The following is a 23,538-nucleotide window of genomic DNA, read 5'->3' as shown; positions in this document are numbered from 1 at the left end:
TGGGCTTTAACCTTCGTTATTAATTATTTTGCAGTTCTCTCTATGATGTTTTGCGCATCTTAGCAGATTCTTTCATTCATTTAATCTCTATTTCATGATAAATATTATTATTCACATGGCATTGCTGTTGACCAAATTATCATCTGTGTAATTTTGGTTGTCAGTAGCTGAAGTCACAGTCAGGATTAATTTTCCTAGGTCGTGCGGTTCTAGGCGCTGCAGCCCGGAACCGCGGGACTGCTACGGTTGCAGGTTCGAATCCTGCCTCGGGCATGGATGTGTGTGATGTCCTTAGGTTAGTTAGGTTTAAGTAGTTCTAAGTTCAAGGGGACTGATGACCTAAGATGCTAAGTCCCATAGTGCTCAGAGCCATTTGAACCATTTTTGAACTAATTTTCCTACTTACTTTACAACAAAGGGTTGTTTATTAGGGTTTCTGTAATTGGGGTGAGCAGTACTCAAGAATAAGTCACACCAACCTCCTATATGCGGTCTTCTTTACATGTGAACCACTCTTCCTTAAAATTATCCCAATAAATCGAAGTCAACCACTTGCCTTCCCTAGCGCAGTTCCCACGTGCTCGTTCCACCTCATATCGCTTTGCAACCTTATGCCCTGATATTTAAGCCACTTGACTGAGTCAAGCAGGGCACTAGTAACACTGTATCCGAACATTACATTATTGATCTTCCTACTCATCAACATTAATTAATATTTTCCACATTTGCGGGTAGCTGCCATTCATCAAGCAAATTGGAAATTTTGTTTCAACCATCTTCTTTCTTCCTACAGCGATTCAGCTGCGATACTTTACTGTACACTACAGCACCTTCAGCAAACAACCACAGATTGCTGTCAACCCTGTCAGCCAACTCATTTATGTACATAGAGAAGAACCGCGGTCCTACCCCACTTCCCTGGGGCACTCCTGATGATACTGTTGTCTCTCATGAACACCCACCGTCGAGGACGACATACTGGGAACTATTATTTAAGGAGGTAGGACATCAAACGGGCAGTCTTGGAGCAAGGGAGATACCACAGGACATTTTAATTTCCACTGTCTATACCTTTACGAATAAATTCATAAAACTTTGTCAGCATGACCAGGAAGGATTCAGGTTTCACAATCAGAGCTGTGGAAGTTCAGAAACATAACAAAATAATTTTTTTTTACATGTGAAAGTTCATCATTTTTTCACTTCTATCGGCTGCGTTCGTTGCTGTAGGTACACGTTTCTTCATAAGTAAGAGAGAGTTTTCAATGAATTTTGCACAGCATACAAACCATACTTACAGGTGTATGAAACTCTAGAAATTATGTAATTTATGAAAAAAATGAATGTGCTGTTGTATTTTAAACTTCATGTTTAGAAAAAACTCAAATTTTATAGTTAATTATCTGAATTTTTACCATAGTTTTTAATAGATTTGGAATATTCTAGAGTTTCGTACACCTGTAAGTATGGTTTGTATGCTGTGCAAAATTCATCGAAGAATATACCTTACTTATGAAGAAAAGAGTACCTATATCAACAAATGCAACCAATGGTAAGTGAAAAAAGGTGAAATACAAATGTAAAAAAATTATTTTTTTATATTTTTGAACTTCAAGACTATAAGTGTAAATCCTGAATCCTTTCTGGTCGTTCTGGCAAAGTTTTATGAATTTATTTATAAAAGTATAGACAGTGGAAATTAAAATGTCCTGTGGTGTCTCTCCTGTTCCGAGTCGTCACGTTTGACGTCCTGCCCCCCTTAAGAAGTCTTAGAGCCACCTACATACCTGTGAACTTATTCGTTATGCTCGTACCTTCGTTAAAAGCTTGCACTGGGGCACCGTGTCAAATGATTTCCGGAAATCAACACAAATACACTACAACGAAGCTCTCAGTAGTACGCAGAAATTCCCAAATGGGCTAGTTACTTATACAGCCAAATATTCATCTTACCAGAAATATAAATAATTTGAGGCAACAGACCCTTAGCTCAGATAAATATGCTAAAAAAATATTTCAGTAAGCCAACAAATGCAGGCAATAGAGGTGGGCGTTTCGTAATGTGAGAAGTACTGACCATAAACGCACGATATGGCTGATATTTGATAACACTTGAAATATCGAGTGCAGCTCCCAGCACCCAGTCCCACACACCATGGAATGTCAAATCTCTACAAATCTGCAGGCGTAGACAGAAGGACGGTGTACTCAGCTCAATGTCATAGCTCCGACTTCACCAGCCACTCCGAGTCTTGACATAAACACAACGAACGGCCGACTGACCCACTATGTCCGGAAATCAGCCCGCGATGCCCTCCAATCTGCTGTCACTCGCTGCCTCGCTCTTACTGCCCCAGTAACGCTGCTCAGTCCTACTTCAGAACTCGTTCTGCCAGAGATTATCAGCGAAAGCAAAAATCAGTTCTCGCTGCAAATAGTTGCGCCAGCGAGTAAGGCGTAAATCAAGGCACACGATATCGATTGCGAGCCCCTAAAGACTCACAATTTTCTTTAATTTACCAGTTTTTTTAAATTGGGGTAATTACTGTAAAATAATTTCTCCTAGTACCACACTATTTCCTAACCCCCTACAGACCTGAGAATCTGTGAGCCGAGCGGTCTAAGGCGCTGCAGTCATGGACTGTACGGCTGGTCCCGGCGTATGTTCGAGTCCACAAACGGGCATGGGTGTATGTGTTTGTTCTTAGGATAATTTAGGTTAAGTAGTGTGTAAGCTTAGCAACTGATGAACTTAGAAGTTAAGTCCCATAAGATTTCACACACATTTCCGTGATGACTGGGTGTTGTGTGCTGTCCTTAGGTTAGTTAGGTTTAAATAGTTCTAAGTTCTAGGGGACTGATGACCATAGACGTTAAGTCCCATAGTGCTCACAGCCATTTGAACCAATACACATCGGAACATTTTTTTTTTTTTTTTGAGAATGTGTGATTGTTGATTTTTCATTGTTATAAAAATACTTGTAAGATTTAAAACGAAAAATGTGGGATGCAAGCAACATATAATACTAAGGAGGTGAACTATTCTTGCATCAGTTACGTGTTCCTCGCACCATTCATTTTTTGTTTTAAATCATGTAAGTATTTTCAGAGATATCACAAAGTCACCATCACAGATTTTAAGGAATATCTGTATAGGCTGACGAGAAATTATATTATATTTTTAGTCTTAACTGTTGTTGTTGTGGTCTTCAGTCCTGAAACTGGTTTGATGCAGCTCTCCATGCTACTCTATCTAATTCAAGCTTCTTCATCTCCCAGTACCTACTGCAACCTACATCCTTCTGAATCTGCTTAGGGTAGTCATCTCTTGGTCTCCCTCTACGATTTTTTCCCTCCACTCTGCCCTCCAATACTAAATTGGTGATCCCTTGACGCCTCAGAACATGTCCTAAGAACCGATCCCTTCTTCTGGTCAAGTTGTGCCACAAACTTCTCTTCTCCCCAATCCTATTCAATACCTAATCATTAGTCACGTGAATACCCATCTAATCTTCACCATTCTTCTGTAGCACCACATTTCGAAAGCTTCTATTCTCTTCTTGTCCAAACTACTTACCGTCCATGTTTCACTTCCATACATGGCTACACTCCATACAAATACATTCAGAAATGACTTCCTGACACTTAAATCTATACTCGATGTTAACAAATTTCTCTTCTTCAGAAACGCTTTCCTTGCCATTGCCAGTCTACATTTTATATCCTCTCTACTTCGACCATCATCAGTTACTTTGCTCCCCAAATAGCAAAACTCATTTACTACCTTAAGTGTCTCATTTCCTAATCTAATTCCCTCAGCATCACCCGACTTAATTCGACTACATTCCATTATCCTCGTTTTTCTTTTGTTGATGTTCATCTTATATCCTCCTTTCAAGACACTATCCATTCCGTTCAACTGCTCTTCCAAGTCCTTTGCTGTCTCTGACAGAATTACGATGTAATCGGTGAACCTCAACATTTTTATTTCTTCTCCATGGATTTTAATACCTACTCCGAATTTTTCTTTTGTTTCCTTCACTGCTTGCTCAATATACAGATTGAATAACATCGGGGAGAGACTACAACCCTGTCTCACTCCCTTCCCAACAACTGTTTCCCTTTGATATCCCTCGACTCTTATAACTGCCATCTGGTTTCTGTACAAATTGTAAATAGCCTTTCGCTCCCTGTATTTTACCCCTGCTATCTTCAGAATTTGAAAGAGAGTATTCCAATCAACATTGTCAAAAGCTTTCTCTAAGTCTATAAGTGCTAGAAACTTAGGTTTGCCCTTCCTTAATCTAGCTTGTAAGGTAACCGTAGGGTCAGTATTGCCTCACGTGTTCCAATATTTCTACGGAATCCAAACTGATCTTCCCCGAGGTCGTCTTCTACTAGTTTTTCCATTCGTCTGTAGAGAATTCGCGTTAGTATTTTGCAGCTGTGACTTATTAAGCTGACTGTTCGGTAATTTTCACATCTGTCAACACCTGCTTTCTTTGGGATTGGAATTATTATGTTGTTCTTGAAGTCTGAGGTTATTTCGCCTGTTTCATACATCTTGCTCACCAGATGGTAGAGTTGTGTCAGGACTGGCTCTCCCAAGGCCGTCAGTAGTTCCAATGGAATGTTGTCTACTCCGGGTGCCTTGTTTCGACTCAGGTCTTTCAGTGCTCTGTCAAACTCTTCACGCAGTATCGTATCTCCCATTTCATCTTCATCTACATCCTCTTCCATTTCCACAATATTGTCCTCAAGTACATCGCCCTTGTATAGACCCTCTGTATACTCGTTCCATCTTCATGCTTTCCCTTCTTTCCTTAGAACTGGGTTTCCATCTGAACTCTTGATCATCATACAAGTGGTTCTCTTATCTCCAAAGGCTTCTTTAATTTTCCTGTAGGCAGAATCTACCTTACCCCTAGTGAGATAAGCCTCTACATCCTTACATTTGTCCTCTAGCCATCCCTGCTTAGCCATTTTGCACTTCCTGTCGATCTCATTTTTGAGACGTCTGTATTCCTTTTTGCCTGCTTCATTTACTGCATTTTTATATTTTCTCCTTTCATCAATTCAATATTTCTTTTGTTACCCAAGGATTTCTACTAGCCTTCATCTTTTTATCTACTTGATCCTCTGCTGCCTTCACTACTTCATCCCTCAAAGCTACCCATTCTTCTTCTACCGTATTTCTTTCCCCGATTCCTGTCAATTGCTCCCTTATGCTCTCCCTGAAACTCTGTACAACCTCTGGTTTAATCAGTTTATCCAGGTCCCATCTCCTTAAATTCCCACCTTTTTGCAGTTTCTTAAGTTTCAATCTACAGGTCATAACCAATAGATTGTGGTCAGAGTCCACATATGCCCTTGGAAATGTCTTACAATTTAAAACCTGGTACCTAAATCTCTGTCTTACCATTATATAATCTATCTGAAACCTGTCAGTATCTCCAGGCTTCTTCCATGTATACAGCCTTCTTTTATGATTCTTGAACCAAGTGTTAACTGTGATTAAGTTGTGCTCTGTGCAAAATTCTACCAGGCGGCTTCCTCTTTCATTTCTTTGCCCCAGTCGATATACACCTACTACGTTTCCTTCTCTCCCTTTTCCTACTACCGAATTCCAGTCACCCATGACTATTAAATTTTCGTCACCCTTCACTCTCTGAATAATTTCTTTTATTAGTCAGCAGTTAACTGCTGAGGTCTTAAGTTCCTAGAACTTAGAACTACTTAAACCTAACTAACCTAAGGACATCACACACATCAATGCCCGATGCAGGGTTGGAACCTGCGACCGTAGCAGTCGCGCGGTTCCAGACTGTAGCGGCTAGAAACGCTCGGCCACTCCTTCCGGCGTAATATATTAAAATTTGATTTTTATTCAACTAATTATTTTCTGTTTTTTAGTCTTGTGTGTGTGATATATTTTCGGCCGATTTCAAACATTTTGATCAGATTACAACAGAGACACGTGGCGTATTTCAGATTTATTTCGGATTTTATTTGCCTTCGTCAACCAGTATATTGCGTCCGCCTACGCATATCTCGCGGAAAGAACTTGGAGGTGAAAATTTGACAGATTTGAACTCACACGGAGACCTACCAGCAGCCGTATTTCCCACAAGCGATTCAGGGCTGGAACAAGAAACGGTGGAAATGCCAGTTGTAAACAAAGTACCCTCCGCTACACACCAGGTTAGAAAGCAGGTCAAGTTCTATGTTGAAAGTTTCAACTCTCACGCTAATCGGGAAATTACAGTGGTAAACGAAGCATCTTCCGCCACGCACCAGACAAAAATGGCCAATTAATATTTCATTATCATACAGTTATGTGATCTGTTGAAAGTTTAAGGTCTCTAGCTCAACGGTAAGTTAGTTTCAAATCAATACCATGGTCTTTACCGAACAGAGAAAAATACAGGCAACAAAACATGGCGAAAAACGTGGTGATAAATCAGAACTACGACCGCCACGGAGATATGGGACTGACATCACACAAATAGTTTTTGTATGTCAGTCGGACATCGGCCATTTACTTACGTAATAAGATGAAACACCTGTAGCCGTCGTAGTGAAGTCATTGTATTATAGTGAAACCAGATTCGGTCACTCAGAACACCATCTTTTATCCTTAACTGACGCTGACGGTGTGATCTCTAATCCTACGCACTATCCCTTCAGCGGTCACTCCTATGAACTGACTTCCGTAGAATACTGTAAGAGCAATTTTTTGTCTGCAACTACCAATTTGGTTGTGCTTTTAATGTTTTAACTTACATTTACTGCATTAATGATGGGCACACACTGACCGGTATCTACATATGCAATAAACATCGTTTGCGAGTGTTTGCTGTACACCTTACTGCTGGCAGTTGTAATTTCTTTAGCCAGTTTTGCTTGAATTCAATGTTAACTGCTTTGAGTTGCGTGCATTGCTTACTGAGGAAGTTAGTACAGACAAATATTAGAGTAACTACTGATTCATTTTGTCACTTGGACTGTCGTCTGGAAAGAGTAAGAGGTGTACAGCACTGCTATTTACACCAAATTCTGATACGTAACCTTTTGGAGTAAGTATGCTAAAGAAATTGAGTAAACATACTGTCTTATTAAATTTTTGGAGCCCATAGAATTCAATAATTTTCTATTCAGCAGATATCCTGATTTAGTTTTGAATGGCAAGGAAATGCCTCATTGCAAACGAAACTTTATGTGGTCGACGAGTGATAATTAAATGCAAACATAAACACAGAGCGGTCACCTTTTTATGTCCTCTTAGCGGAACGCGGATTGAGTCATTTCGCGGTGCGACGGACTGTTAGCACCTTTTACGTGTTATTGATCCTCCCACCATAAAGAGACTTTAACGGCTTTTCCGGCATTTGTTGAGTGTAGCGTCCTTTGTTAAGTTTTAATGACATTTCCCACCATTTCCGTCGCCTCTGCTTCTCAATGCGGCTGATCCATAACTGTCTCTCACCATGAATTTCTTGCTAAAATATCTGCTTGTTCAGACAACCGGCGCCAAATTAAACAGCGTATCCGGCCCTGTTTAGCATCATACAGTACAGGAAGAATAATTATTTGTCAGAAAGCAGACTGACCGTTATGAATGTAATATTTATATGTATCTTGAATATGTCTTCCAGATTAGGACTGTCCATCAGTTACTTATTTATTGGTGAGCAAGAATGTGTACATAACTGATGGGCAATCCTTATCTGGAAGCCACATTCAAGACTGATATACACTCCTGGAAATTGAAATAAGAACACCGTGAATTCATTGTCCCAGGAAGGGGAAACTTTATTGACTCATTCCTGGGGTCAGATACATCACATGATCACACTGACAGAACCACAGGCACATAGACACAGGCAACAGAGCATTCACAATGTCGGCACTAGTACAGTGTATATCCACCTTTCGCAGCAATGCAGGCTGCTATTCTCCCATGGAGACGATCGTAGAGATGCTGGGTGTAGTCCTGTGGAACGGCTTGCCATGCCATTTCCACCTGGCGTCTCAGTTGGACCAGCGTTCGTGCTGGAGGTGCAGACCGCGTGAGACGACGCTTCATCCAGTCCCAAACATGCTCAATGGGGGACAGATCCGGAGATCTTGCTGGCCAGGGTAGTTGACTTACACCTTCTAGAGCACGTTGGGTGGCACGGGATACATGCGGACGTGCATTGTCCTGTTGGAACAGCAACTTCCGTTGCCGGTCTAGGAATGGTAGAACGATGGGTTCGATGACGGTTTGGATGTACCGTGCACTATTCAGTGTCCCCTCAACGATCACCAGAGGTGTACGACCAGTGTAGGAGACCGCTCCACACACCATGATGCCGGGTGTTGGCCCTGTGTGCCTCGGTCGTATGCAGTCACCTGCACTGCGCCAAACACGCATACGACCATCATTGGCACCAAGGCAGAAGCGACTCTCATCGCTGAAGACGACACGTCTCCATTCGTCCCTCCATTCACGCCTGTCGCGACACCACTGGAGGTGGGCTGCACGATGTTGGGGCGACGGCCTAACGGTGTGCGAGACCGTAGCCCAGCTTCATGGAGACGGTTGCGAATGGTCCTCACCGATATCACAGGAGCAACAGTGTCCCTCATTTGCTGGGAAGTGGCGGTGCGGTCCCCTAAGGCACTGCGTAGGATCCTACGGTCTTGGCGTGCATCCGTGCGTGGCTGCGGTCCGGTCCCAGGTCGACGGGCACGTGCACCTTCCGCCGACCACTGGCGACAACATCGATGTACTGTGGAGACCTCACGCCCCACGTGTTGAGCAATTCGGCGGTACGTCCACCCGGCCTCCCGCATGCCCACTATACGCCCTCGATCAAAGTCCGTCAACTGCACATACGGTTCATGTCCACGCTGTCGCGGCATGCTACCAGTGTTAAAGACTGCGATGGAGCTCCGTATGCCACGGCAAACTGGCTGACACTGACGGCGGCGGTGCACAAATGCTGCGCAGCTAGCGCCATTCGACGGCCAACACCGCGGTTCCTGGTGTGTCCGCTGTGCCGTGCGTGTGATCATTGCTTGTACAGCCCTCTCGCAGTGTCCGGAGCAAGTATGGTGGGTTTGACACACCGGTGTCAATGTGTTCTTTTTTCCATTTCCATATATATATATATATATATATATATATATATATATATATATATATATATATACTGACGCGCCAACGTAACTGCTTCAGGCATGCGTATTCAAACACAGAGATATGAGATATGTAACCAGGCTAAATAGGCGCTGCTGTCGAAAACGCCTATAGTAGACAACAAGTGTCTGATGCATTTGTCAGATCGGTTACGGCTGCTGCAATGACAGGTTATCTAGATTTAAGTGAGTTTGAACGAGGTGTAATAGTCGGCGCGCTGGCGATGGGGATAACCTCGTATGTGCATTTCACGAGTGTACGGTGAATATCGGGAATCCGATAAAACATCAAATCTCCGACATCGCTGCGGCCGGAAAAAGATCCTCCAATAACGGGACCAAAGGCGACTGAAGAGAAATGTTCAATGTGACAGAAGTGCAATCCTTTCGCAAAATGCTGCAGATTTCAGTGCTGGGCCGTCAGCGCGTAAATCATTCAACGAAACATCATCGAGATAGGCTTCTGGAGCCGAAGTCCCCCTCGTGTACTCTTGATGACTGCACGTCACAAAGCATTGCGCCTCGCCTCAGCCCGCCAGCATCTACATTCGACTGCCGATGCCACTAAAGGCACTACAGTGGTGTAGAACACGAGTCGTATACCACTATAATGCCCTTAGTGGCGTATTTGTACACTGTTTTAAAATTTTGACTATACCTGTTATGTATTCAGGTGGAAAATGTTTTAATTGTGGTTTTAATCTTTTGACTAGAGCGATGTCGCTCAAATTTCCTTTTAACCACATGTAAGGTAACAGTTTCTTCTGAAGAAGGCGCCCCTAGTTGGTGTTGAAAACTAGTTAAAGAATTTTAATTGTGTTTTAAACTGGTTGGCTGGAAATTTGTGATATTGTAATTAATTTCGGCTGCTAATCACAGCCATGTTCAAAATATATAGGACAGGCAAGCAGAAACTTTAATACCTGATACAAAGAACACAGAATAGCATTAAAAAGTAACAGCTGTCATTTTACTTCTGCTGAATACCCGATGGACGTGAAACACCGCCCAAGGACAAAAACACTAAATAGAAAATTGTTAAATGCCGCAACTGGCCCTCGCCCTAAAACAATGATTGTTGAAGAAACCTATGATATACAAAAAAGCCATAATTGAAGGAAAGCAATTAACGATATCATAGTTTTCTGGAATGGGACTGTATTCTCTGGCATCAAAGAACTATCAGTCAACACCAACTTCTAAACAGCCGAAACCCATTAGGTAATTGTAGGCATAACAAGCCCAGTCGTAAATTTTCGAAGTAAATAGCTGTTCCACATTAAGTTCTATACGGTTGCAGATTACAAATTTTGACTCTTTATGAAATAATTAAATACTATCTTAAATACTCAAATTTATAAGTGTAGAAGTAGTAAAAAGCATGTTTCCTTTTTTACAGACGATAATAGAAAACTCAGTGATGATGATGAAACTTCATCGACATATATATGAGCAACCAGAAAAAAAACTAAAAACTGTGTTCTGCTGAAGCAGGCCCTCTCCAAGATCATTTTTAATCAGTTTTCGATTTTTATTGTGGTCTTCATGAGGTGCTATTGAATAGGATTGGGGAGAAGAGAAGTTTGTGGCACAACTTGAGTATAAGAAGGGATCGGTTGGTACGAGATGTTCTGAGGCATCAAGGGATCACTAATTTAGTATTGGAGGGCAGCGTGGAGAGTAAAAATCGTCGAGGTAGACCAAGAGATGCATACACTAAGCAGATTTAGAAGGATGTAGGTTGCAGTAGCTATTGGGAGATGAAGAAGCTTGCACAGGATAGAGTTGCATGGAGAGCTGCATCAAACCAGTCTCAGGACAGAAGACCACAACAACAACAACAATGTTGAGAGTAATGTTCTGCAAAAGAATGGAAATGTTAAAGCTTTTCTTGTAGTTCTGGTTCATTCATAGAGAACTTAGGATTGTAAAACTTGGAGGAAAATCCCCCACAACAGAACTGGTTTGGCGGGAACAGGAAGGTGGCGTTGGTGGTCGCACTGCAAGGCTTCTTTGTTGAAAGTGTTTGTTGGTAACTACCATGCAAAGTGTTTCATATTGTCTGCTGAACAAGCTAAAAAGAGCGGCAAGATTAATTAATATAGCCTCAGATGTGAAAGAAATTTTCCTCATTATTCGTGGCATACATTGGTTAGTTCTGTACTACGATAATCTGGCACTAAGAAGAGAATTTTAAGAGCTTATGGTACAGCAAGAGCAACTGATGCCTTTGCGGCATTTTTAAGTAGCCACGGGACATCGGCACAGCCATCAACTTTGCCTCAAATAATCAGCTGAGTACTACTTGGACCAGTCTTATCCAATAATAAGCTTGTGTTCTTTAAACTTTGTGTGAACAGCCATAGTTTGTCCTTAGTCATTTTTACCTACACTGCATCCTGTTCCAAGCGCTGAAATAATCCCGAGTATCCAGATTCGCTGAACTGAAAAGTAATCGGTTTCCATAACAACATTTAACACCATACACTGATGAGTCAAAACATTATGACTACTTGCTTAATAGCTTGTGTGTCCGTCTGCGTAACGAAATATATCACTGATTCTTCGTATCAGGGATGGGACAGTTTGTTAATAGGTTTGTGGAGATATGTGGTATTAGATGTCTACACACAGGTCATACAATTCGCATAAATAATGGGCCGCTGATGGGCCCTGATGGTTTACATAACGTTTATATCAGGCGAATGTGGTCATCGACAAGTGAATGTGGTTTAACTACAGGGTGGTCCATTGAACTTGACCGGGAAAAATATCTCACGAAATAAGCGCCAAACGAAAAAACTACAAATAAAGAAACTCGTCTAGCTTTATGGGGGAAACCAGATGGCGCTATGGTTGGACCGCTAGATGGCGCTGCCATAGGACAAACGGATATCAACTGCATTTTTTAAAAATAGGAACACCCATTTTTATTACATATTCGTGTAGTACGAAAAGAAATACGAATGTTTCAGTTGGACCACTATTTTCGCTTTGTGACAGATGGCGTTGTAATAGTCACAAATACATGGCTCACAATTTCAGACTAACAGTTGGTAACAGGTAGGTTCTTTAAATTAAAATACAGAACGTAGGTACGTTTGAACATTTTACTTCGGTTCTTCCAATGCGAAACATGTACCTTTGTGAACGTATCATTTCTGAGAACGCATGCTGTTACATCGTGATTAGCGGTAAATACCACATTAATGCAATAAACGGTCAAAATGATGTCCGTCAACCTCAATGCATTTGGAAATACGAGTAACGACATTCCTCTCAACAGCGAGTTGTTCGCCTTCCGTAAAGTTCGCACACGCATGGACAATGCGCTGACGCATGTTGTCAGGCGTTGTCGGTGGATTACGATAGCAAATATCATTCAACTTTCCCCACAGACACAAATCCGGGGACGTCAGATCCGGTGAACGTGCGGGCCATGGTATGGTGCCTCGACGACCAATCCACCTGTCATGAAATATGCTGTTCAATTACGCTTCAACCGCACGCGAGCTATGTGCCGGACATCCATCATGTTGGAAGTACACCGCCATTCTGTCATGCAACGAAACATATTATAGGAACATCGGTAGAACATTGCGTAGGAAATCAGCATACACTGCACCATTTAGATTGCCATCGATAAAATGGTGGACAATTATACTTCCTCCCATAATGCCGCACTATACATTCACCCGCCAAGGTCGCTGATGTTCCACTTGTTGCAGCCATCGTGGATTTTCCGTTGCACAGTAGTGCATATTATGCCGGTTTACGTTACCGCTGTTGGTGAATGACGCTTCGTCGCTAAACAGAACGCGTGCAAAAAATCTGTCATCGGCCCGTAATTTCTCATGTGGCCAGTGACACAACTGTCGTCGCCATGCAATTTCTGGTGCGTAGGAATATGGTACGGGTGCAATCGATGTTGATGTAGCATTCTCAACACCGACGTTTTTGAGAATCCCGATTCTCGCGCTATTTGTCTGCTACTGATGTGCGGATTAGCCGCGATAGCAACTAGAACACCAACTTGGGCATCATCATTTGTTGCAGGTCGTGGTTGACGTTTAACATGTGGCTGAATACTTCCTGTTTCCTTAAATAACGTAACTATGCGGCGAACGGTCCGGACACTTAGATGATGCCGTACAGGATACAGAGCAGCATACATAGCACACGCCCGTTGGGCATTTTGATCACAATAGCCAAACACCAACACGATATCGACCTTTTTCGCAGTTGATCACGGGTAATGTATCACGAAGCAAATACCGTTCGCACTGGCGGAATGTTACGTGATACCACGTACTTATAGGTTTGTGACTATTATAGTGCCATCTATCACAAAGCGAAACAATTGGTCCAACTAAAACATTCATATTTCTTTACGTACTACATGAATATGTTTTGAAAAAATGGGGGTTCCTATTTAAAAATACAAAAAAGGCAGTTGATATCCGTTTGACCTATGGAAGCGCCATCTAGCGGGCCATCAATAGCGCCATCCGGTTTCCCCCTTAAAGCTACACTAGTTTTGTTCTTTGTTGATGCTTATTTCGTGACATTTGGCCCGGTCACTATCAATGTACCGCCCTGTATAACGCTCCTTAAACTACTGTAGCACCGTTATGGCGCCAACACAAGGACAGTTATACTGCTGAAAGATGACATCGCCGTTGGGGAAGACGTAAAACATGAAGGGATGCAGGTTGCTCGCAGCTGTCAGCGTGTCTTCGACTGATACCACAGGTCCTATGCAAGCGCGTGGTCATAATACTGGTGCCACCCGCCTGTGTCCGGCATGAATCACATCGAACATCTACGGGACGTAATCGAGAGGTGATTTCGTGCAAAAAATTGTGCTCCGACAACACTTTCGCAATTATCGATGACTGTAGAGGCACCATGGTTTAATATTCATTCAGCCGCTTCCGACGACTTGTTGAGTCCATGCCACGCAAGTTGCTGCACTGAGCCAGGCAAAAGGAGATCCGAGACGATAGTAGGAGGTACCCCATGACTTTTGTGACGTCAGTGTATATTACAGGGCTAGACAGAGGCGAAATACTGAAAAATTTTCCAAAGTAGAACACTCTGCCCTGCTTTATATTTGGCACCTCAGGCGCCTTGAATGCGATTCCTCTTCCGCGTGTGTGTATTACAGAACTTAAAAATGCAGAATTTGATATTTTACCATTTTTCAGTCTCGTAAGGATCTACCAGTGACTAGAAAGAAGTTCTCTATCAGTTCATTACTCTGAAGTGGTCCCACAGCTTACTATGATTTTTTGATGAATCCGTCACCAGGAGTTGAGCTGTTTAAATTTTTGTGGTCTTTAAGCGAAGCTTTTCTTACTGATGTACAAGCTGTCCTTTCCCTGAATTACTTTTCCTATGTCTTTCCTTCATCAGGTGGGTAGCAATCTCGGTTATCGCCATGGTCTCAACTATGAGGAAATCTGAGAGAGCAGAGCTTAGACGAAGGTTTATTTCCACAAAATTTTTGTACATGGCTCCACGTTCAGAGACCGTGAATAGTTACAATTCAAAGAAAAACAGCCCTTGGTCACTATTTTTAACGAATTAACCGGGTTTCAACACTGCTAGAAGTGTCTGCCTCAGAATTTACATCAAAGAATGGTCTATATTCTGTAACACGGTCACGGAATTATGACTAAAACGTATGATGTGTTATGTTGTATGCTACTATCAAACAAATATTGCTTTCCATTATGTTCCAAATACTGTTCATTTATATTCATTTCTGCCTATATTTCAATGTGAAGCAGCCTAATTGTATCTACGGCTACTAGATGGCACGCTCGTTACAGTGCCATGTTCACCTGGCCGCATTTGTTATCGCGGGCATCTCAGTCCGTTTTGCAACCTACACCACGCAAGTAACGAGCAGCCCGTAGTGGCTCACCATCACAGTTTTCTTTATTTTAAATATCTTTGTGATTAATGAAGTTTTGGCATATTTATTGCTTTATAAATGACATATAAGTAGTGCCAGTCTTTCACGATGATTCCGTAATTATACTCAAATCATACGTTTTTAGTCATAATTCTTAGACCATGTTATAGAATATAGACCATTCTTTGACTTAAATTCTGAGGAAGACACTCCTAGCAGTGCTGAAACCCGGTTAATTCGTTAACAATAGTGACCGAGCTGTTTTCTTTCAATTGTTTATTTACACCTATAACTACAACCACAGTTATTATTCCCTCGCGGAAGAGAAATTTGAGTTTGGGTGGGGGGGGGAGGGGGAGACCAAAACAGATGAAAATTGGTTGGAGGGGAGCAAGTCGAGACTGTGCGAAGGACAACGATAACAGTCAACCCAAGGCGACGCATTGTTGCTCGTGTGTGGCCTGAGATTGTCATGCTGAAAGAGGTGGTGCTTGACGCGTGGTGGACGAACTCTTCGAATTCGAAACTTGATTACATCACACTGTCTTTCACTCGGCGACATAGTTAAGTTACACACAGCCATCTTACACGGTATAATTCGGAGCCCTCTAGCAGCAGGTGGCTGAAAGTAAGCAGACTTGAGGAATGAAAGCGTAGAATTGCAGTAACGTTTATTTAAAGCGTTTTAAGAATTTTCACACAAAAATTCTGGAGGCGATACTTTACAGTATGCCGTCGTATTGGTTCAAATGGCTCTGAGCACTATGGGACTTAAATTCTGAGGTCATCAGTCGACTAGAACTTAGAACTACTTAAACCTATCTAACCTAAGGACATCACAAACATCCATGCCCGAGGCACGATTCGAACCTGCGACCGTAGCGGTCGCGCGATTCCAGGCTGTAGCGCCTTGAACCGCACGGCCACTCCGGCCGGCATGCCCTCGTATTAAACGCAAATACTCCCCCGGGCTGTTTGATGATTTTTTTGCGTTTGGTGCCCTTTGTCAGTGTGACAGCATCATGGTCGATTACCGCAGTATTCTAGATGGCAATTTCTAAAATATCGGGCCTGTCTGAAACCAGTAGCTCTGTAGCCCGCTATACTAAACTACAGCTTTCTATATGTTGTAATAGTCTACATGATGTTTCCTTGTGATTATTCAGTTCCTTTATAGCTGCTAAAGCATTTCAATCTCATTTTTATACTGGAAATTGAAAACAAAAGTAGCTCTAGTGCCTTATTAAGGTAACGAAACATTTATGTTCGACAACACGGTCCCATAACACTAGTTTGCTCATATTTCTGATGTATCGTTGTGTAATTGAGTGCTTCATTTCCCGTAAAATTATTGAGAGTACAGTGACTGCTCGGACTCCATTTATTCCGACACTTCTTGATGAATAGACTAAGAGTGCTACGGCGCGTCAAAGGAAGCAAACAGGCTATTTTCATGTCCCATTGTACTTGAGCTCGGTGAAGTGAAAGGCATTCACCACACAGTACAAAGCATTCAGTTGAACTCCTTCTGCGGTATCTGTGAGTGGAATACCAACAAAGGCAGGGTGATATGAAATGGAAACAAGACAAGTGGAGCAAAAGCAGCTGTCTGAAATACTGCAACGATGGGCGTGCTTACTGCACCTTATACCACAACATTGCTCTCGCTTAATGTAAAATTCTGTTTATTTCGTACTTACAAAATCCAGCAGTCAGAGCAACACACCGCCAACGCAAGCTGTGACGTATACTGCAAGCTGGAGCTGCAAGAGTTCAAATGTTAGAGTTTAGTTTTTTTAGATATAATACAAAAGTGAATAAACCAATCTACAAAAATCGAATAGTAACAGCAATGACAGATTCGAAGGTGACAAATTTAGTTGGCATGGACCGTAAAATCAATGGCACATAGTGTTGGGCAGATTCACCTTGCACAACAAACGTGATACTTGAAATAGAAAAAAAATTGTTATTATAAACAGTCCAACAATTGCGCACATAAAAACTAATAGAAAGTGACATTTGTTAAAATTAAAACGCTGTGGTTTCTGTATCACTGAAAAGGATGTTGTACATACACTGAAGAGTGTGATAAATACAATCATATAAGAACAGTTACACTGTACAATGTTTTAAAAATTAAGGATTATTTATCTCTTAGAGTAGCTCCTAGTCCCGTGAATAGGTCCGTCGCCAAATGTATCTGCCGTTTCATTCGTCTCCTTAAAATACAACTTTGAAATGTAAAGAGCTTCTTTATCTAACGTATATACATAATTAGATTGTATATTAAATATTTCGCCTTTTATTGTAACAGCGTAGTCAGATTAATGTAGGTTTGAGACTAATTGTATTGCACAATTGACTGATTACCTTAATAGAACTTCGTTTTAAGCACTACATTTTGTTTTACACATTTTCACACAAATCTTCAGCTCGCATCATTATGTGACATAATGGTATCAGCTGTAACGGACATTGTCTGACACCAAGAAAAACATAAAAAAAGCATGGAATACAATGTCTAAGACACAGTATCAAAACAGGGCTTATGGGCTGTATCACTTATATTTAAACCTGTTTATGGAAGAGAAACAAAAGAACAAAGAGAGACGATACCATTTGTAAGAAACGAAATTAACACTGCACTTCTGAGAGAAAGAAAAATTCAGAGTGCAGTTAAATCACGTGTAGAAGTTTCGTTTATAGGTACGCAAAACGAAACAAAAGTTAATTTTTTCTGTATGAACAACGTGACTGCAATGTGTGTTTTCAACGCTGTCGCAGAGTATAATAATTAGAAACCTGGTTTAATTGGCAAAATGTTAAACTTTTGCATTTAACACTAAAAGTAAGTGTAGAACCAGTTGAGTAACTACTCATCATGGTCTGAGCTACACGTAAATGTTAAATTTGTGAGGATACCATTAATTGGAAGCATATCACTTAAAATAGAAAATCTGTTACTACGTGGTTTTTGGTTAGGGCGCATCAGATAACAGTTGTTCTACCAAGAAGAAATGAAGAATCAATTAATATGACACTGATGGAAAAAAGGTATTGGTGCACTAGAAAAAGAGGAAAACGCCTTAAAGAATCCAATTTCTGCTTTCCACATAGCTGAGAATGAATCTAGCGGCTCGTATACTGCAGATACGCATCCCCATGGATGAATTCACACGTATTCCGGAAACGCAGGTTGACAAGATGGGTGTGCATAGACAAAACATTCGCTTGTACATGGACACGAAAATTTAAACTCTCGAACATAAAGTTGGAGGCGTACGCAAGGAACTAGAGACATATTGTCAAACCCTTCTCAGATTGAAAAATACACTGAATGATCGGGTTAATGCAAGAGAAGGAAGTAGGCGGCTTAACTGAATGGGGAATAGTTGTTATTGAGAATGGGACATTGTAGGAACAGGTTAACACAATTGGAAAGAAAATAGGTGACTTAACCGAAGGGAAAATAGCTGGGAAGCGGAAGCAGCATCAGAAGAAGAAGAGCAGATATACAAAATCTCACGCTGCACACAAGCCCAATTAGCATACACCGAGATGTCGAATAAGCATAAAGTCATCGAGGCACAGAGGGCTGTTCGCGACAAGTTGCTGAGGCTAGGACATTTGAAGCAGGAACAGACACTGTGAGGAACTTTTAAATTAGTTACTGAATCTCTCGATGAACGCTGAGCGAAATTCCGCAACGACGACGATGACGCTATTGCCGATTTCATTAAACGTCACAGCGACGCTGGGATAGACAAAACATTCTGTGTTAGTGGTGAGCAATCGTACATATTGGGCTTAAAGCCTGTGGCTTTAAATGAAAAAAAAAAGAAAACAATGCAGTTCGGCGATAAACAGTTGCAAAGAAACACATTCTACTCAACCTTATTTTCCTAAGACCCACAAAAACTGTAAACTATTCGCCTAAAGACCTGGAACTGTCTCGTGAAATATTGTTTTTGGCCTGCATAAGAAAGCAAAGAGCCAAAGCAATGTGAAATACAAATCCATTATAAGATCTGTATTGGAAGGGGAAAAATGCAGTGGCGATGGTATTGACATTCAGCATAGAAGAGTGAGCAATCGACTAACGCAGTATACACAATAAAGTGATGAGACTGATTTTCTTTGCAAGATGAGGCAACCCTGCATGCGTGCGTAGGCACAATACCTTTCACCTTTGTCTATAAGGTGCTTCTAGTCCAAGCGGCACATCGATGCAACTGCTCAGTCGCGAGTTGTGCTATAATAAGTTAACACATGTTTGTGTCTCTCGTCACGGAAATGGAACCGCATAACATTGCGCAACTCTATGAGATTTCTTTTTACGTAAAAAATTGGGTGAAAACGTGACGACAACTTTAAGTAAGCTTCAGAAGGCTTTTGGAGAGGAGGTTCTGTCAAGAGCTCAAGTTTTTCATTGACATAAAATGTTTAGTGTAGGCAGAACGAATGTTGAAGATGAAGACCACAGTGGATGACCGTCAACCTCACGGGCGGATGTCAACTTGGCCATGGTGCGTTAACTCGTACGATCTGATCGAAGATTATCTCTGAAAATGATTGCAGAAGAACTGAACGTCAGTCGTGAAACAGTTCATCTTATAATAACTGAAGATCTTGGTATGAGAAAGATTTGTACAAAAATGGCCAAAAAAAAATCTCACACCACAACAACGAGAAACACGGAAAAATGTGGCAGCCGATCTGTTAAGAGCAAACGGAAATCAATCCAGAATTGTTGAGCCGTGTTAATCACTGGATGAAAGATGTTTTTTCTTTCAGGACGATCCAGAGACAAAACGCCAAAGTTCGCATTGGTGCTCAAAGGGATCACCCAGACCAAAAGCAGCTCGCATGTCAAAGTCAAAAGTGAAATGCATACTTGTGTACTTCTTTGCTTCCAAGGGAATTGTTCATAAAGAGTGGGTGCCTCCTGGACAAACAGTTAACCAATATTACTTCGAAGAAATTTTGGAAAGACTTCGTAAAAGAGTTCTTCGTGTTCGTGCCAAGATTGCTGATAGTTGGATTCTGCATCACGATAATGCGCCATGCCATACTGCTCTGTCACTACAGCAATTTTTAACCTCAAAACAAATTTCAGTACTACCACCGCCACCTTACTCACCAGATATCACTCCGTGCGACTTTTTCTTATTCCCAAGAGCCAAAACGGCGGTCAAGGGACACCATTTTCAAACAAAACAAGCTGTCCAAAAAGCTGTGACGAGGGTCTTGGAGGATAGTACAGAAGATGAAATCCAGAAATGTTACCATCAATGGCAGAAGTGCTGGAAAAACTGTGTGCAATCAGAAGGGAACTACTTTGAAGGAGACAACACTAAACTTGACTAAAACGGCAAGCAACATTTTTTTTCACATCAGTCTCATTAATTTATTGTCGCACCTCGTATATATTACGACGACCCGAACGAGCTAATATACCAGCTACGATCGCTCATGAAATCATCGAATGAAGTTGTTTCAGTGATTTCTGATCTTAGACAGGCATCATTGAATAAGTATGGAGACTGTAGTTCTAGAACTGCAAAAACCAGCGCACAAAACATACTTTCGGGGATATGTTATGATTAAAGGTTTGGACGACCTGTGGCAGGAGTATCTTGTTGACATGAGGGAATATAAACGTGCGAATAACGGACTCAAATATATTTTAATGGCCTATGATTCTTATTCTAAATATGCCTGTGAATTACCCGTGAAAGCAAAAACAGGGAAGGAAGTCGCGCATGTGTTTGATGGATTGCTGCAGATAGGGAGGAATCGAAGCACAGAGAACCTCCAGAAAGATTCTAACATTCTGCATGGTGTCTGTTTGTTCTATATCGTGTCTCCCTACCATTTTCGCGCAACGAAGATCTGAGCGTGTTTTTTAGGGAATTGACTAGTTTGAACCTGGGACCTGTTGCTGGTAAGGAGACGCCAGACCACACATGACATGTAGAATTCAGAAGAGTTCAGTGAGACTAGCGATGATATAACCAAATACTTAATGATTTCAGCATCAGCTCCACTGAACTCCCTCTAAAAGAATCTTAATACTAATTAAATTTAGTGGAAGGGGTTCAAGGCTTTCCTATTTTTAGTTAGCTGGTAAAATAACGGCGAAAAAGCAGTTAAGCATACCATTGGACATTTTATTCTACTCAAAAGACATTGTTTATAAATTGCACTATTAATAAAAGGAAGTGTTTTAATACAGGATGGTAAAAACCAACTGGTTTCAACAAAAATGTGAACGACTATTCCCTGAGTGGGTTTCCAAGTTCTACAATGGATCGAAGGATGACCTATGTCATATCACATCTATAATCTAGGTTTAAATTAAGTTTCACAAAAGATCAAACTATCTAGATGGTCTACAATGACCCTCCATTATCTTTAATTACTTATCTAACTTGTCGTAAATTACAGTGGCTTATGTGGCTTCTCAATAACTGTATAACAGAAAAATCATCGCGTTTCAGATTTTAACTTCAGGTGGCAAATGTGAACACCATGAGCTTCAATTGACGATCGACACTAGTATTACGCAAAAAGGGGGTGTAACAGATGAGACTTCTGAAGTTCTGAGTGAAGCTTTATGCGCTGTTATGTGCCATCACGTGCGTTCATTACCTTGTCGGTGTTCGTCAGGAGGCGGCGGGCAGCACAGCTCCACTCACCTCGCTGTCTCGGAAGCAACTCTCTCCGAACTTCTCCTTACTACAAAACTATCTGGCTGTGTTTTCATCTGACGAATCAAGGTCTCAATGTTAACCTTAAGCTCCACCTACAAAAATTCTGTGTATCCAATAAGAAATGTTATACTTTTCCTGGTTGGGCAATGTTTTTAAAGTTTGCAACGTCACAGAGACGCGAAAAAGTCTCACGCTAAAATTGCGGGTGGTGTGGCCCTTTTTGTGTTATCGTAAGATCTATACTGTTTTTCTGGAGGGCTCTAGCTTTTAACATGGGCTGGGGGGTGGGCATAGCCGTTAGATGGCGACGTGGGTGTCCGTCTCTTATCGTAGGGCTTTCAGCTTAACCCGGTTCTGCTCTCGGCTTCTGTTCTCGTTTCTCCCCTCGGAACCGCGTCTGTCTCACGGTAGGAAGGTATGACATGCATTTAGGCATTCTGGTGTTAGTCTGTGGTATTCCATTTGCTCACTCGTTACTCGTATTACTTTGGTTAATTTAGTGTCACGATTTATTCGGAGCTATGTGACATACTACTGGATTTGCTTATCATGTCAGGGTTTTCATGGAAGGTGTTGGAGTTGCCTGACACCGTACAAGATCACGGCGGTGAATTTTACAGTAGAACAGGGAATGCAGACCAAAAACACCTCAATAGCATAACATGCATGATAGGAGACGCGTTAGAGGAGAAGGCGGTATTCTCGACAAACTACCAGTCGAATTACACATTCCTGGATTTAACTACTGTGGACATGGAACAAAATTTCAAAACCGATTGGCACCCGGTGATAAATGGATAAATCTGCTCGACGAAGCGTGCATGGAACACGATATCGCTTATGCAGCCAATAAAGATCGGCACACTGCTGATCTAATTTCAACTTATAAAGCTAAGGCAATAAGTGTGAGAAGGATATTGGTATAGGTCAACGCTTTGCAGCGTTTCCGGTCCAAAAACCACGCGTGATAAAGTCAAGTTGGGCTTGGGTGTGAAGAAGTTCAGCCAAGTTATGAGCACTGCACGTAGGGCGCTAATGAAGAAGATGAATACCAAATGGTGCATGTATAGATGTATGCTAACACCACCACGCGCAGCTAAAAGCGCCCTGAAGCAGAAAGGAGCGAGGAAAAAAACGATTAAAACACCCAGGAAACTATCACTACCAAAGACGTCGGGTGGAGTTATTCCCTTCCTCATTCCTGCCCTAGACGGTCTCTCAGCGGTGGTTCAGTGGCTGGGATTGCTGCGGAAGTTGCCAGGACAGTGAAGAATGCACACAGCTCTCAGGAGCAACTGCGGGAGGCACGAAGAAACGCGAAATGGAACTGGATTCAAGTTCAAAGCAGAACGAGCAAACTGCACAGAATAAATATTCCATTGATGACACAGATTAATGTAATGTTTGACTGCGATTTCTGCGGTATTATGAGTGAGAAAAAGAAATCTGTCTTTAAAAAAAAATTAATAAATAAATAAATAAAATAAAATAAAATAAAATAAAATAAAAGCTCAAGTCGCAGAGAACTGGACTAAGAGCTTAGCTCAGCAGCTATGAGAAAAAAGCGTTCAACCTATGGGAATAAACGAATCATTAATTGCTGTTCATATTCACTGCACTCTTAATAAATGCTGAAAAGTGAGAGCGTCTGATGACTGCTCTCCAACAACAGCGTCAGGCAACGTTTCATTGTAGTGAATGCAGATTTTCATTTCGTGC

General features: G+C 41.6%; 1 protein-coding gene across 2 annotated transcripts in view; it reads right to left on the bottom strand.

Annotated features, from left to right (window-relative positions):
* LOC126278032 (synaptotagmin 1-like) overlaps window positions 1-23,538 on the bottom strand; it is a 942,194-nt gene that overhangs the window by 631,597 nt on the left and 287,059 nt on the right. For both annotated transcript variants that reach the window (XM_049977766.1, XM_049977768.1), the window contains exon 2: window positions 16,804-16,866. The gene's annotated coding sequence lies outside the window, so the exon portion shown is untranslated. The remainder of the gene's footprint in view (window positions 1-16,803; window positions 16,867-23,538) is intronic.

This window comes from Schistocerca gregaria, chromosome 6 (genome assembly GCF_023897955.1).
Source record: "Schistocerca gregaria isolate iqSchGreg1 chromosome 6, iqSchGreg1.2, whole genome shotgun sequence".
Taxonomy (NCBI): Eukaryota; Metazoa; Arthropoda; class Insecta; order Orthoptera; family Acrididae; genus Schistocerca; species Schistocerca gregaria.
Note: the sequence above shows the minus strand (reverse complement) of the source record. Positions and strands in the feature narration are given on the sequence as shown.